This window comes from Vicia villosa, linkage group LG4, assembly GCF_029867415.1.
Source record: "Vicia villosa cultivar HV-30 ecotype Madison, WI linkage group LG4, Vvil1.0, whole genome shotgun sequence".
NCBI lineage: Eukaryota > Viridiplantae > Streptophyta > Magnoliopsida > Fabales > Fabaceae > Vicia > Vicia villosa.
The window spans coordinates 35,479,724-35,495,109 of NC_081183.1; positions in this window are offsets into that span (position 1 = coordinate 35,479,724).

The following is a 15,386-nucleotide window of genomic DNA, read 5'->3' on the forward strand; positions in this document are numbered from 1 at the left end:
GAAAAGTTTCCTAAACATTTTATGCTATACAAAGCGATAAATGAGTACTTGAATGATACAAATTTAAAAATAATATCCTACCATACATCCGCAAGTTGAAACACTCAAGCTTTGGAAAATCACCTCAAAAATCTTTGAATCACCGGACAAAATTTGAGTAACAACAATCACAAAAGAATTAGAAAAACAAAACTATTATATATTACTAATTAGCCTTGGTGAAAGTGGGAAAAATGAGTGGACCAAGTGGAATAGGAATCCCACTGATAAAAAGCAGGAAAACAAAATTCTGCTATGCTCGCTTAGCGAGCTCTGATCCGCTTTGCGAACACAGCAGAAACCAGAAAAACCAGAACAAAATTAGGTGTTCTAGCCCTCTCCACTTCACCTAAATACCTCTAAAACATAAAATAAACAAAATTTTACAACCGTTGGGGTGCCTCCCAACAAGCGCTTGTTTTACGTCGTTAGCTCGACACCTTTATTGTTTCGGTGTTCGGAAAGTAGCTTCCTCCCGTCATGCCATGGTGACATCTCACCGCACAAGCTTAAAGAAAGTGACTTAACCAAAACACTCAACACATGCTACGGGTACAAATATATACAAAAATTATACAAACATACAAGAAAACACATATATACAAACATGGAAAACATATAAATATTAACATACACAAAGAGAAAATTTGGTGAATATTGGATACGCAAGTTGAAAAGTGAAGATTTGTAATTAAAGAGCTAATCTGAGATCAACATGTTTCACCAACGTTCACCAATAAAAGTATACTTATATGTAACATATACAAGTAAACCTATATGGTGAATATAAACAAGTAAAAATATATATACAAGAGAAAATATACAATATATACGATATATACAAAGCTCAAAATCACAGAAACTATTGCGATGCAATTCAAACAACCATCCCCGGCAAAGGCGCCATTTTGTTGAAGCAGGCATAGCGGCAAGCAACAAAAGATTTGGAAATATTACTCCGAGATTTATCGTGTCCATAGAGATGGTGAGAATGCCATTCAGTAGTTTCTACGGTTTCAAACTTGGGTTTGAATGACAAAAGTATAAGAACGGAAAAGTAAAATATATGAACAAAAAAGAATTCATTCTTCGGAAAGATAAGACTTATCAAGTTTTGCATACAATCTACTTCTCACAAACTTAAACTCATCGACCAGTTATACTCAACCTACGATACTCCTCTATGTCATCACGTATCTCTCACATAAGTGTTCATATCTAAAGCACCTACAAGAAAATTCACAACTAAGGTTATCTCTAACGCAAAGTCGCAAGAACATCCGTATTCTCGCGTCGACGATCTCTCGCGCGCCGCTCAAACACGAAAGCATTAAGTACAGATACCCACAGTGAATGTTAGCTCTAAGTCTATCTCTAGAGTTCAGAAACTAACAGATAATCACCCTAGATAAGGATTCAAGAAGTTTTTCTCTAAAGCAACCCAAATCCCGAGCACAGAGCAAAAATCTAAGACAACAATCAACACAGATTTATAAAGCAAGTTCTATATAACGCCATGGGCGACAAATACACATGAGTTCAAAGTAAATACATACACAAAATCCAACTATAAGAGAAAATACAAAGAGGAAGAGAAATGAACCAAAAATCTCCCGGTTTGTCAGCTCCGTTTGACGATCAATCCACCTTCAATCATCCAAATGCAAGCTCCATAGTTATTTTCTAACCTAATCTAACCTAAGAATGAAGGTTTGATGAGTTGGGAAAAAATACCCCAAGACATAACCTAAAAAATGTGATTTTTGCCCATTTTAACGAGCAGCTATATCAGGAAATATCGCTTAGTGAGCTTGATCTCGCTAAGCGGGTAGCAGAAAAAACCAAATTTTGTTTTCGCCATAACTTGAGAACCGTAACTCCGAATTGCGTCCGGTTCGAAGCGTTGGAAAACTTATTCAATTCTTATCTAACAATAACTAAATGGAAACCAAATTTATGATTTTTATCATACTTATTTTGAGCCTTATTCTTTGGTGAATTGGTAAAATTTGCATTCTTGAAACTTAGCCTTTCGTCTTTATTACTCAATGCTCCAAATACGCATGAATACCTATAAAATGAATGGAAAACTATTAATTGATACAAAAATGAATCAAAAACACAAGTATGCACATATTTATACAAAAGTTAGGATTTTATTACAAAAACCATAAGAATAGAATCGATAAGTGCCACAAATATATACTCAAAATATCGACATTTTGACACTTATCAAACTCTCCCCAACTTGAAACTTTGTTTGTCCTCAAACAATGTCAAATAAATAAAAGAATCAAAAGTAATAAACCAAAGAATTGTGAATCAACAAGTTTTAAAAATCAAAAACAAATGTATGGCTCAATACAGAAACGTATAAACAAAGTAAATACTTACCACTATCCTACAACGACAACATGTAAACCAAACGAATCCTAAGTACAAAAATCATGCAAAACATTCTAAAACAATACATGCTCACACCATGAATCACGCCTAGCAAAAATTCATCAATGGATGAAGAACACACAAAGATGAAGGACTTTTAACACTCATCCAACAATCTTGCAAACAAAAGATTAAATTATGCATTCTTCCAAAAATCACATTGAAGATATAAAAGTAAGAATCACAAGGACTTTTCAAGGTTGTAATGTGGCTTGGTTAACAAACAAGGGATAAGTCCAAAGGCTAATCAAAACAAAAACTTGCCTAAATCTAAGGGAGTGGTCAATCCACCAAAGATTCAAACAACACAATTCCGATCAAACTTCTTCCTTATTCCAAGTTTCTCAAACCAATCACAATACTTATTAGCAGAATTATTCGCTTCTCTTTTCTTTTTATTTTTCAAAACTTTTTCACTTTTTTCTTTCTTTTTATTTTCTTTTCTTTTCACTTTTTTTTCTTTTCTTTTTCTTTTCAACCTCATAGAAACAACCAAATAAGTAGCAACCATTTCTCTCCCCAACTTGAATTCAACCACATCATCATGTGAATACTCCCTACTTTCTAAGGCAAGGTAAAAATTCATACAACAACAAAATTGAGGGTTCAAGAAAACAAAGAATCAATTATCCATGCAAAAATGACAACTAAACACTCAAAGATAAGCATTTAGAAAAAACAACATGGACATTAACAAAAAGGCTCAAAAGGGTAACAAATGATCACACAATCACAAGGTGAATTTAACTATTTGGTTATGGTGGTTGTGCTCAAAATGAAACAAAATGCTTGATCCTTTTCATGCTTTCATAAAATCAACATAAACAAAAGATTAAGCATAATAAAATCCAGTTAAAACAAAGATTGTGGCCTCCAGCATATATGAAAAATGGAAAGCTTCCTCACATTTATGGTTTGGGAACTAAAGTGATTCAATCAACAAGCATAAAGACAACAATCTGTTGCAAGCAACAAAAAACATTATGATGAGTGCGGAAGAAGGAATTCAAACTAATGAATAATGGTATTTGGACTCCGGTTGCTCAAATAATATGAAGGGAAGGAAGGATTTTTTTTGTCAAAATTAGTCAAGCCATGAAGACTAAAGTGAAATTCGCAGATGATACTACTTTAACAGTCAACAGTATCGGTGATGTTTTGATCATAAAGAGGGATAATGGGTATTCCTTGATCAAAGATGTAGTGTACATTCCTACAATCAAATGTAACCTTCTAAGCATGGGCCAATTGCTTGAGAAGGATTACAAGATTCACGTGGAAAACAAGGCGTTACGCGTTATAGATAAAAATAGGGTTTTGATCCTTAAAGCTTCCATGGCTGCCAATAAAACTTTCAAGGTTGAGTTGAAGGTTATTGAACATAGGTGTCTTATTGCAGAAGCTAGTCGAGCAGAAGGGATAAGTCGACACATACCATCACTGATTTTTCATGCATATTGTGGTACTTTATCTTGATGTGCACTTGTAAGTTGATCAGTGCATTTTGATGCACATTCCTCTACGGTTGTACTTATACATTTCCATGGTTTGCTTATCTTATTTTTGTATTTTATAATGTTTTTATATTTTTATTTATTTTTATTGTTATTTGATTTTCGTATGTAATTTTCAGCTTTAGCAGTCTGCACGGAAACGATCATAACTGGAGTTCCAGAAGTCCGATTGAGGTGTTATAATAATCGACGGAAAGCTAATAGAAAGAGCTACAATTCTTATGTTGGAGTCAAAGTCAGAATCGGACTGTAGAAGGGCCGGAATATTCGTTGAAGTTGCAGCACTAGTTTTAGTTAAGTTTCGGGTCAATTAGTAATGGGCCTGGGTTTTGTTTTTGACCCAGTTCGGTTGTGAAACGGGTTGTGCTATTGTCCCTTAGGTTAGGCAGCCACGAAAATACTGTTCATCATCTTCCATTCACGAAAAAACAAAGCTTGTACGAATTGATCCATGGCGAACTAATCCTTTCGAGTTAATCTTCCGTATTCAGGTTCCAAAAACTATGAGATTATTATAATTTTGCAATAAAATTTCCTTCAATTATATATGTTGTTTATCTTTTGCTTAATTTGATATTCATAATATATATTGTTTGGTTCGATTGATTATGTTTTCCAATTTATTTGCGTTTTATCGTTGCTTAATCGTTAATTCGCTGTATGCTTAACCGAATGCTTAATTCGGCAAACGGGAAATATAATTGGTATAATATTGTTGCGCTCGTTGATCATATTATAATCGAACGGGAACGAAATCCGCTTAGGATAGTGAAATTATAATAGTCGATGATTAGTAGGAACCGAATCGGTAGATTGACTTATTTCATAATCACTTATTTCAAAACAACTTATTTTCATAATCACTTTTGATAATCTTTTTTTTCCGACCAAACCAACCCCCCTTAATCGATTTAGTTTTTAGTTAATAAAATCAAGAATCCTTGCGATACGACTTGAGCCATTGTCGTTGTACTACGTTTTACAAAATACTCGTTTTTGACCCGCGCGCGACAGCGGATCAAATTGGCGCCGTTGCCGGGGATTCTTGTGAATATTAACTGATATTAGAGTCTTATGTGTAGTATTTGTGCGTTTTGGCCATAGGTTCCTCGCGGTTTCGGCCATAACGCCTCTAGAGTCGAAAAATCGGTTTTTAGGAAAATTTCACAGTTTCAAAAATCTGTCCCGACAGTTAGGTGTGAAAAAATTCCCCGATCAAAAGTCACCTACTACAGAGTAGTTACGTGATAAATTTTTCAAATCGCGAAAAAAGCCTTTTTACTATTTTTAATGATTTATTTTCTGTTTTCATAGAGTCGAAAAATTCCGAAAAAAATATCAAAATTTTATTTTTACGTCATTAGATTATTTTCGGTGTCAGTTTATTTTTTTGAATTGTTTTAATCGATTTGCTTCATTGTGTTGTTTTAGGGACATAGTTGGCATTTTCACGATTATTGCTGCATTGCTGTGCACTAGTCCTGGCTACTAGGTCTTCCTGTCCTGAACTTGTTGCTTTTGATCCTGAAGTAGAGAGAACCTTGCACACACATCGTAGAGCAGGCCAGGCTAGCAATAGTTCACCTTCACCGACCATAGCTGAGTCTGATTCTGAGTCTGACTATTTGTATAACTTGTTTGATTCTTATTCTGAATTTTCTTTTGAAATGACTGAAAATAGAACTCTAAGGCAACTTGCAGCCCCTGATGTGAATTATAATGGCTTGTGTATTGAATATGATGCTGTTGCTGTTCCCTTTGAATTAAAATCGGGTTTAATACACTTGTTGCCAAAGTTTAATGGTCTTGCAGGTGAGGATCCACACAAACATTTGAAGGAATTCCAGGTGGTGTGTTCTACACCATTGAAGCCTGAAGGGATCACTGAAGATCATATCAAACTTCGTGCTTTTCCTTTTTCTTTGCAGGGTGCAGCGAAGGACTGGATATATGATCTCGAACCGAATTCAATCACAAGCTGGAATGCTCTGAAGAGAGTGTTCTTGGAGCGATATTTTCCTGCATCTAGAGCTGCTTCAATCCGAAAAGAGATATGTGGTATTAGACAAGATAACGAGTCATTGGCTGAATATTGGGATAGGTTCAAGAAGTTAGTTTCAAGCTGTCCTCAACATCAGATTACCGAACAACTTCTCATTCAGTACTTTTACAAGGGGTTGTTACCTATGGATAGAAACATTCTTGATGCTGCTAGTGGTGGAGCACTTGTTGACAAAACTCCAGCTGCTGCCAGAGCCCTCATTGAAAATATGTCCTTAAATTCACAGCAGTTCACCACTCGAACCAATTCTGTCCAGACCAAGGGTGTACATCAAATTCAAGGTTCCTCGAACAGAGCTTTAGAAACCAGAATTGATGAGCTGACCGCTTTAGTCAAACAACTTGCAGTAGCCAAACCTCAAACAGCAACTGTATGTGGCATTTGTACAGCTCATGATCATCCCACTGATACTTGTCCTCTTCTGAAAGATGATACTGTTACCGAGCTTCCTCAAGCTTATGCAGCCAACCTTTACAACCAGAACAGGTACAACAACACCCCTGACTTGTCCACCAACAAATATCACCCCAATTGGAGGAATCATCCCAACTTTCGATATGGAAATCAGCAGCCCTCACAACAACAGCTCACCGTTCCATTACCCCAGCCACATCACACTCCTCCAGCCACTACTTCCGGACCATCCCTTGAAGATCTTGTTAAACAAATGGCCGTGAACAACCTCCAGTTTCAACAAAGAACCAACACTAGCATTCAGACCTTGACCACACAGATGGGACAACTTGCTACTCAAATAAATAATATGCAAGCTCAAGGTTCGAACCAACTTCCAGCACAAACTGTTGTCAATCCGAATGGTAATGCTAATGTGAGTGCTATTTCTTTGAGATCCGGAAAGGTTATAGAACCAGCCCCTGAAAAAAATAAAAAAGTCATTGAGGTAACTTCTGAACTTTCTCCATCTGAACCTTCCCCTGCTGCACTTTCTTCTCCTTCTTCTGTTGTGGTCGGAACTGAAAAAAATAAAGAAAAGGAGTATGAGCCACCAGTTCCTTTCCCACATAGAGTTCTGAAAAATAAAAGAATTGAGGAGGGAGACAAAGAAAAAGAAATTCTGGATATGTTTAGGAAAGTAGCGGTAAACATTTCGCTTCTTGATGTGATTAAGCAAGTTCCAAGGTATGCAAAGTTTCTGAAGGATCTGTGTACAAACAAGAGAAAAGTAAAAGGAAGTGACAGAGTCAACTTGGGAAGAAGCATCTCTGCTTTCATTCAGCCCGAACAAATTGTTTCGGCCATCTCTCAGGTCTTGCCACAAAAGTGCAAGGACCCGAGAACTTTTACTATTCCTTGTACCATCGGGGATAAGAAATTTGATAATTGTTTGCTTGATTTAGGAGCGGGCATTAATGTTATGCCTACTTCTATTTATAATAACCTTTGCCTTGGTCCCATGCAGCATACAGGTTTAATCGTTCAACTGGCGAACAGGAGCAATGCACGTCCCACCGGCATAGTGGAAGACGTCCTCGTTCAAGTTAACGATTTAATTTTTCCTGCAGATTTTTACATTCTGGACATGGAAGGAGAAACTAAGTCAAGCAGAGCTCCCATCATCTTAGGCAGACCGTTCATGAAAACGGCGAAGACAAAAGTTGATGTTGATGATGGAACCATGTCCATGGAATTTGGTGACATCGTTGCAAAATTTAATATCTTCGATGCCATGAAACACCCTGTGGAGGAGCATTCGGTTTTTAACATTGAGTTGATTTCTGAACTAGTTGATGAGAGTTGTTCTGAATTATTTGCACTTGATTTTCCATCTCTCTCTGATTTTGATGATAATTATTCATGTCCTGATTGCACTGACACTAACGTTTGTGTTCTTTGTGCTGAGATTGATGCTTCCTTGCAGCCTGATACATTTCCTACAGGTGAAGTTGTTACCGATAAGGCTGTTTTTGCCGTCGATGCTCTTGACATCCCGGCTGCCCCAAGCCTTCCATCCATCATTCAGCCCCCGTCCTTAGAGCTAAAAGAGCTCCCTGGGAACCTGAAATATGCTTACTTGGAGCATAATGAAAAACTTCCTGTTATTATCTCTTCTAACCTTGATTTCAATCAAGAAGACAGACTTTTGCAGGTATTGAAGAGGCACAAGAAAGCAATCGGGTGGACATTAGCCGACCTTCCAGGTATTAGTCCTTCGATGTGCATGCACAGGATTTTACTTGAGGATGGAGCGAAAACAGTAAGGCAGCCCCAAAGGAGGCTTAATCCTTTGATTCTTGATGTTGTAAAGAAAGAGGTAACCAAACTCTTGCAAGCAGGTATCATTTATCCTATCTCTGACAGTAAGTGGGTAAGTCCAGTGCAGGTTGTACCTAAGAAATCTGGACTCACAGTGGTAAAAAATGAAAAGAATGAACTTGTTCCCACTAGAGTCCAGAACAGCTGGAGAGTTTGTATTGATTACAGGAGACTGAACCAGGCTACTAGAAAGGATCACTTTCCTTTGCCGTTCATTGACCAGATGCTTGAACGGCTAGCTGGTAAATCACATTATTGTTTTCTTGATGGTTTTTCAGGTTACTTTCAGATTCATATTGCACCTGAAGATCAAGAAAAGACCACTTTCACGTGCCCATTCGGTACATTTGCTTACAGGAAGATGCCTTTTGGCCTTTGCAATGCTCCTGGCACTTTCCAACGATGCATGATGAGTATTTTCTCTGATTTTATTGAAAATTGCATGGAAGTGTTTATGGATGACTTTACTGTCTATGGTTCTTCTTTTGATGCATGCTTGAACAGTTTAAGCTTGATTTTAGAAAGATGCATCGAGACTAACCTTGTGTTGAATTATGAAAAGTGTCATTTTATGGTTAAGCAGGGAATTGTTCTTGGTCACATTATTTCTAAAAAAGGAATTTCTGTTGACCCTGCTAAGATTGATGTGATTTCTACACTGCCTTACCCTTCTTGCATTCGCGAGATTCGTTCTTTTCTTGGTCATGCAGGTTTTTACAGGCGTTTCATCAAGGATTTCAGCAAGATAGCTCTTCCGCTGTCGAACTTGTTGAAGAATGACGTCACTTTCGAGTTTGATGACAAATGCAAACAAGCGTTTGACTTCTTGAAGAAAGCATTGACCTCTGCTCCCATCATTCAGCCCCCTGACTGGACACTTCCTTTTGAGCTTATGTGTGATGCTTCGAATTATGCTGTTGGGGATGTCCTTGCACAAAGGGTTGACAAGGCTGCCCATGTTATTTACTATGCTTCTAGGACTTTAGATTCTGCACAGTCAAATTACACTACCACTGAAAAAGAACTGCTAGCTATTGTTTTTGCTCTTGACAAATTCAGATCTTATTTGCTAGGTTCCAAGGTTGTTGTTTTTACTGACCATGCAGCTTTAAAGTACTTGCTGAAGAAGCCGAATGCAAAACCGAGATTGATTCGGTGGATGTTGCTGCTCCAAGAGTTTAATGTTGAGATTAAAGACAAAAGTGGAGCTGAGAACTTAGTGGCTGACCACTTGAGCAGGATAGAGAGAGATGAAGATCCTTTTCCTATTAAGGATGACTTTCCTGATGAGCAGCTGTTTCTTTTGCATGGGATTACACCTTGGTTTGCTGACATTGTTAATTTTCTTGTTGCTGGTGTTTTTCCTACAGGTGCATCTAGATCACAGGTTCACAAGCTCAAGAGTGATGCCAAATATTATGTTTGGGATGATCCATATCTATGGAAGTTTGGTAGTGATCAGGTAATCAGGAGATGTGTCCCCGACAATGAAATTGAATCTATTTTGATATTTTCTCATGCATCTCAAGTCGGCGGACACTTAGGTCCTCAAAGGACTGCGAGAAAAGTCCTTGATTCAGGTTTCTATTGGCCAACTATTTTTAAGGATGCTTTTGAGACTTACCGCACTTGTAAAGAGTGCCAGATAGCAGGTACAAACATCACTCGCAAGAGTGAAATGCCTCAGCAGCCTATGCTTTTCTGTGAGGTATTTGATGTATGGGGAATTGATTTCATGGGTCCTTTTCCTGTATCATTTGGTTTCCTTTACATTTTACTTGCTGTTGATTAAGTTTCAAAGTGGGTGGAAGCTATCCCCACTAGGACTAATGATTCTCGAGTTGTTGCAGATTTTGTCAAGTCTAATATCTTTTACAGGTTTGGAATTCCGCGAGCTATCATAAGTGACCAAGGCACTCATTTCTGTAACCGCACCATGGAAGCTTTGCTTCGAAAGTATGGAGTTGTGCACAGAGTCTCTACAGCATATCACCCACAGACTAATGGGCAAGCTGAGATCTCAAACAGGGAGATCAAACAGGTTTTAGAGAAAATGGTGCAACCAAACAGGAAAGACTGGAGCCGTCGTCTACAAGACGCACTTTGGGCTCAAAGGACAGCTTTCAAGACACCCATTGGGATGTCTCCTTATTGACTTGTTTTTGGTAAGGCATGTCATCTTCCTGTTGAGATAGAACACCGTGCTTATTGGGCGGTGAAGAGTTGTAATTTGGAGATGCAACAAGCAGGTATTGAAAGAAAACTCCAATTGCAACAGTTGGAAGAGCTTAGACTAGAGGCTTATGAAAGCTCTAAGATTTATAAAGAGAAAACTAAGCACTTCCATGAAAAAATGATTTCTAGGAAGGAATTTTCTGTGGGCCAACATGTTTTATTGTTTAACTCCCGCCTTAAGCTTATGGCTGGGAAACTTCGATCCAAATGGATTGGCCCCTTTGTTGTTACTGATGTTTTCCCTCATGGTGCAGTAGAAATAAAAAGTGCAGGTACTGACAAAGTCTTCAAGGTTAACGGGCAGCGGCTGAAGTTATTCCATGAAAGTCCGGTGCCTGAAGATGTCAGCATAGAGGAGCTTTCTTTGGAAGCACCTGACTACACTGCAACTTGATCAGGGAGTCCTTCTTTCCTTCTCTCTACTTTATTAGTAACGTCCTTTCATTGAGGGCAATGCTTAGTTTAAGTGTGGGGGAGGGAATCGTGTGTCTTATTTGTTTTTGTTAGTATTTTGTTTAATTTCAATCAATAAAAAAATGCATCTTCTTGAAAGTTTTGGGCTACAGACTGATTTGAGTCGAGTTTGCGGAGACTTGGGAAAAATTCACAAGATCGGTATCGTTCTAACACCGTAAGTCTCCTGTATATGGAAATTGATTTGAATTTGTTATTATGTTTTAGCCTTAAATTCTCATTCTCTGACAGCTCTTGAGTAGTTTATTTCAGCAGTCGGCACCATCTCTCACACACTTTACGCAGGAAAGCCGATGAATATAAGTGAATGTTCCGAAAAAAAGAAAAAAAAAGAAAAAAAAAGAGAATACACCTTCTAAGTTTGGTGACCCTCACCTGGTCACTTAACCCAACGATTGTGTAATCTTCAAAAAAAAAAGGTTTTCAAAACTCTTTGTTAGTTGGTTCAGCGGTTTCTGGTGCTGAACTTGGTAGGGAGGATTACGGTCCGATCCCCCGCAACTACATCTGAGTAAGCAAAGGGTTATGCCACGCAAGTACCGGAACCCCGTGCAAAAGGATCAGAGTCACTAACCGGTCGTCCTGCTATAAGTGTGTGGAGATAACAGGCTTAATGTGATCGCGCCTGAATAAAAAAGAGCAAAAAGGATGAGTAAGTTAGGCTATGGTATAATAATATGATTGGAATTGGTTTGTGTATTTAGGAGGCTTATGTATGCATATCTGTGGTTAGTGTTCTTACAATGTCCTTAGTGTGCAAGATTAGTACCTATCAATGCAAACTTACCCGAAGAAGATTGGTAGCCTAGGATGAGTAACTGTTGATGTATTTCTGCTTTCTTTATTTTGTTTTTCATTTTGCTCGGAGTGCAAAAGTTCAAGTGTGGGGGAATTTGATCAGTGCATTTTGATGCACATTACTCTACGGTTATACTTATACATTTCCATGGTTTGCTTATCTTATTTTTGTATTTTATAATGTTTTTATATTTTTATTTATTTTTATTGTTATTTGATTTTCGTATGTAATTTTCAGCTTTAGCAGTCTGCACGGAAACGATCATAACTGGAGTTCCAGAATTGGACTGTAGAAGGGCCAGAATATTCGTTGAAGTTGCAGCACTAGTTTTAGTTAAGTTTCGGGTCAATTAGTAATGGGCCTGGGTTTTGTTTTTGACCCAGTTCGGTTGTGAAACGGGTTGTGCTATTGTCCCTTAGGTTAGGCAGCCACGAAAATACTGTTCATCATATTCCATTCACGAAAAAACAAAGCTTGTACGAATTGATCCATGGCGAACTAATCCTTTCGAGTTAATCTTCCGTATTCAGGTTCCAAAAACTATGAGATTATTATAATTTTGCAATAAAATTTCCTTCAATTATATATGTTGTTTATCTTTTGCTTAATTTGATATTCATAATATGTATTGTTTGGTTCGATTGATTATGTTTTCCAATTTATTTGCGTTTTATCGTTGCTTAATCGTTAATTCGTTGTATGCTTAACCGAGTGCTTAATTCGGCAAACGGGAAATATAATTGGTATAATATTGTTGCGCTCGTTGATCATATTATAATCGAACGGGAACGGAATCCGCTTAGGATAGTGAAATTATAATAGTCGATGATTAGTAGGAACCGAATCGGTAGATTGACTTATTTCATAATCACTTATTTCAAAACAGCTTATTTTCATAATCACTTTTGATAATCTTTTTTTTCCGACCAAACCAACCCCCCCTTAATCGATTTAGCTTTTAGTTAATAAAATCAAGAATCCTTGCGATACGACTCGAGCCATTGTCGCTGTACTACGTTTTACAAAATACTCGTTTTTGACCCGCGCGCGATAGCGGATCATAAGCCTCCACGTCAAGTGTTGTTATGAAATGTCTACACAGGATGTAGTTGTAGGCGCTTCTATAGGGAACCACGAAGAATTGTAGATTAGGTGTCCTATTATCCCTTCGCTCTTCTAAGGCGAGCATCAATTTAATATACTGCCATGGGCGAGTCAGTGTACTATTGAAAGCTTGTAAATTTGATCCTTCCTTCAACCACCACTTCTCTTTTCTCACGCCAAGTTTTATGAAAAATTATGCATACAAGATGTCACAAGAGCTTTTGTCATCGACTATGATCTTTGTCACATCACAATTGGCCAAGGCAACTGTTATTACCAGAGGGAATATCTTCTTTGGGACTCCGCCCACTTTCTGACTATCTAAGAATCCAAGGGTGGGCCTTTCTAGCTTCCAGGTCGAAGTAGCTTCTTCTTTCTTGCTAAAGACCATGAACTCAACAATTCTCCTTTTGATGGTTCCTTTGGAAGGTTTACTCAGTCTAGGGAGGCTTCTAGTGATAGAAATGGTGTACTTAAATTTTTCCTTTCGTTCTTCCTCTTTTTCACTATTGTTGTCCCCCTTTCCCTTGGCTCTGGATATCGCTTCAATAGCCTTCTTGGAAGAGGACTTTTCTCCACGAAGATACCATTTATTTCTCTAGGACTATTTGTGTCATCCCTTTTTCTCATCCAAGAATGGGGCATTGGTGAGCGACGATGATTGCGAGCTTTAGGTGGAGTATGGCTCCATCTTCTTCCCTCAGTGCCATGGGAGGAGTCTGGTGTCTCCTACTTCGATGGCGACTTGTAGACCGTGGAGTAACTTCATGTGGTGTGGCCGTTTTGATGGGGATTGGCTCTAACATCATGAGGGACTGTCGTGGGAAGGCGTTCCTCGTATGTAGCTATCTCTTTGAGGAGTATACTATAGGTTTTTTTAAATTCTCATGATCCAATTTGTTAAGAATATGGGGTTTTTCTAGTGCACTAACTCGTACACGTTCTTCAATAGGCCAGTGCTTCCTTGCATGCCTAGATTGGGCAGAAGCACTTGGAGGCTGAGAAGCATCTCTTGGCCAAGCACCAAAGGTTGTAAAGGAGGTCGGTTTGTAGGTTTTCCTTGATAAAGAGAAAGTAAAGGTTGGGAGATTATAATAGCCTGGAATGTTCCTTGGTTGACTCTTGGAGGAGTCAAATCCTGCGGAGTTAAAACATAGGGTGAAGTTACTAAGATTGGATCGTCTAATTCCAGCAGAGGTAGATGAGCTTTGCTAGTTTCACCAGCGACAGCGACAATGTTGGCAGATCGAGTGGTTTTTGAACTCACCATAGCCTTAAGAGTTCGGTATTAGATTGTTCAAAAAGAGACCGATGTTTGCAAGGAGATGATCGAAAATCGGGATTTGCGATGTACAAACGGTGGTTCTTTGTGCAATTTGTAAGAATCAGAAGTCAATTCCCCTAGACAACACCATTGTTCCGCTTGAGAACTAGAAATGATTGGTGAAACGGTGAGATGAGATCTTGGATCAGTGAAACAAGTTTACATAGAGGCGAAGAGTGGCTGACTTGCATGGTTAACACTTCAATGCTCAAGTCAGTGAGCGAATAAGGAGTAACGTGGTAATAAAAATGAATTTGAATACCTAAAACGATGTGTTTTTCTCCTTATATAGTAAGAGCAGTTAAAATTGTCCGCGTGAGAAGAAGTGCATTATGCCGATGGCCATGCGCTCTTTCGTTAGATGCCTGCTACGGGCCTTGCATGTGTACCATTTAAAGCTCAGTGTGTGTTGGATATCCATATGACAATGGATCCAAGGAGTCGATGTCTTTGCAAGATAAACAAAGAACAAATAACAAGAAATATCCCCATTCTAGAGATTAGGAGAAAGTGGCGTGCAAGAATGCAAACTCATGCTTCAGCAGAGTAAAAACCAAGAAGAAAGTGCTGCTGTTTTTTATAGTCACTCCTCTTCTGTTACTCCCAAGAATATTCCATAGTCACCATGCTAGACATTAGTAAAAATGAATGTTAAAGAATTAAGTTCCAAGTTACAAAAAAAAGTTCTTAACATATATTTTTACTTCCTATTCAAGTCTCATTTAATACAAATGCCAAAAGTTTTACAAAATAGGCCATGATTTTGATAGTTGTTTTGGGTGTGTGCTCAGAAACCAAAGAAATTGAAGGAGTTTTAAGGAATATGCTTTACTAATGAGGATTAAGTGTGTAGTTTGTTTACAGTCTAGTCTAGCCAATATATCCTAGAATCTAAGCCAAGATACTATTAAGTACGCAGCATATTTCCTCCCTGTTTCAAAATTTTAAGCCACTAACATTTTTAAATCCCTCAACTTTGGATTCAGGACTCACTCTTCAATCACCAAAACACTTTTGAATTTAATTATATGGCTAAAAACCAGTAGATATGAAATTCTAAAAAGATTAATGAACAAGAAAAGATAGAAAAGGGATATGACAATTGTTGAACTGATA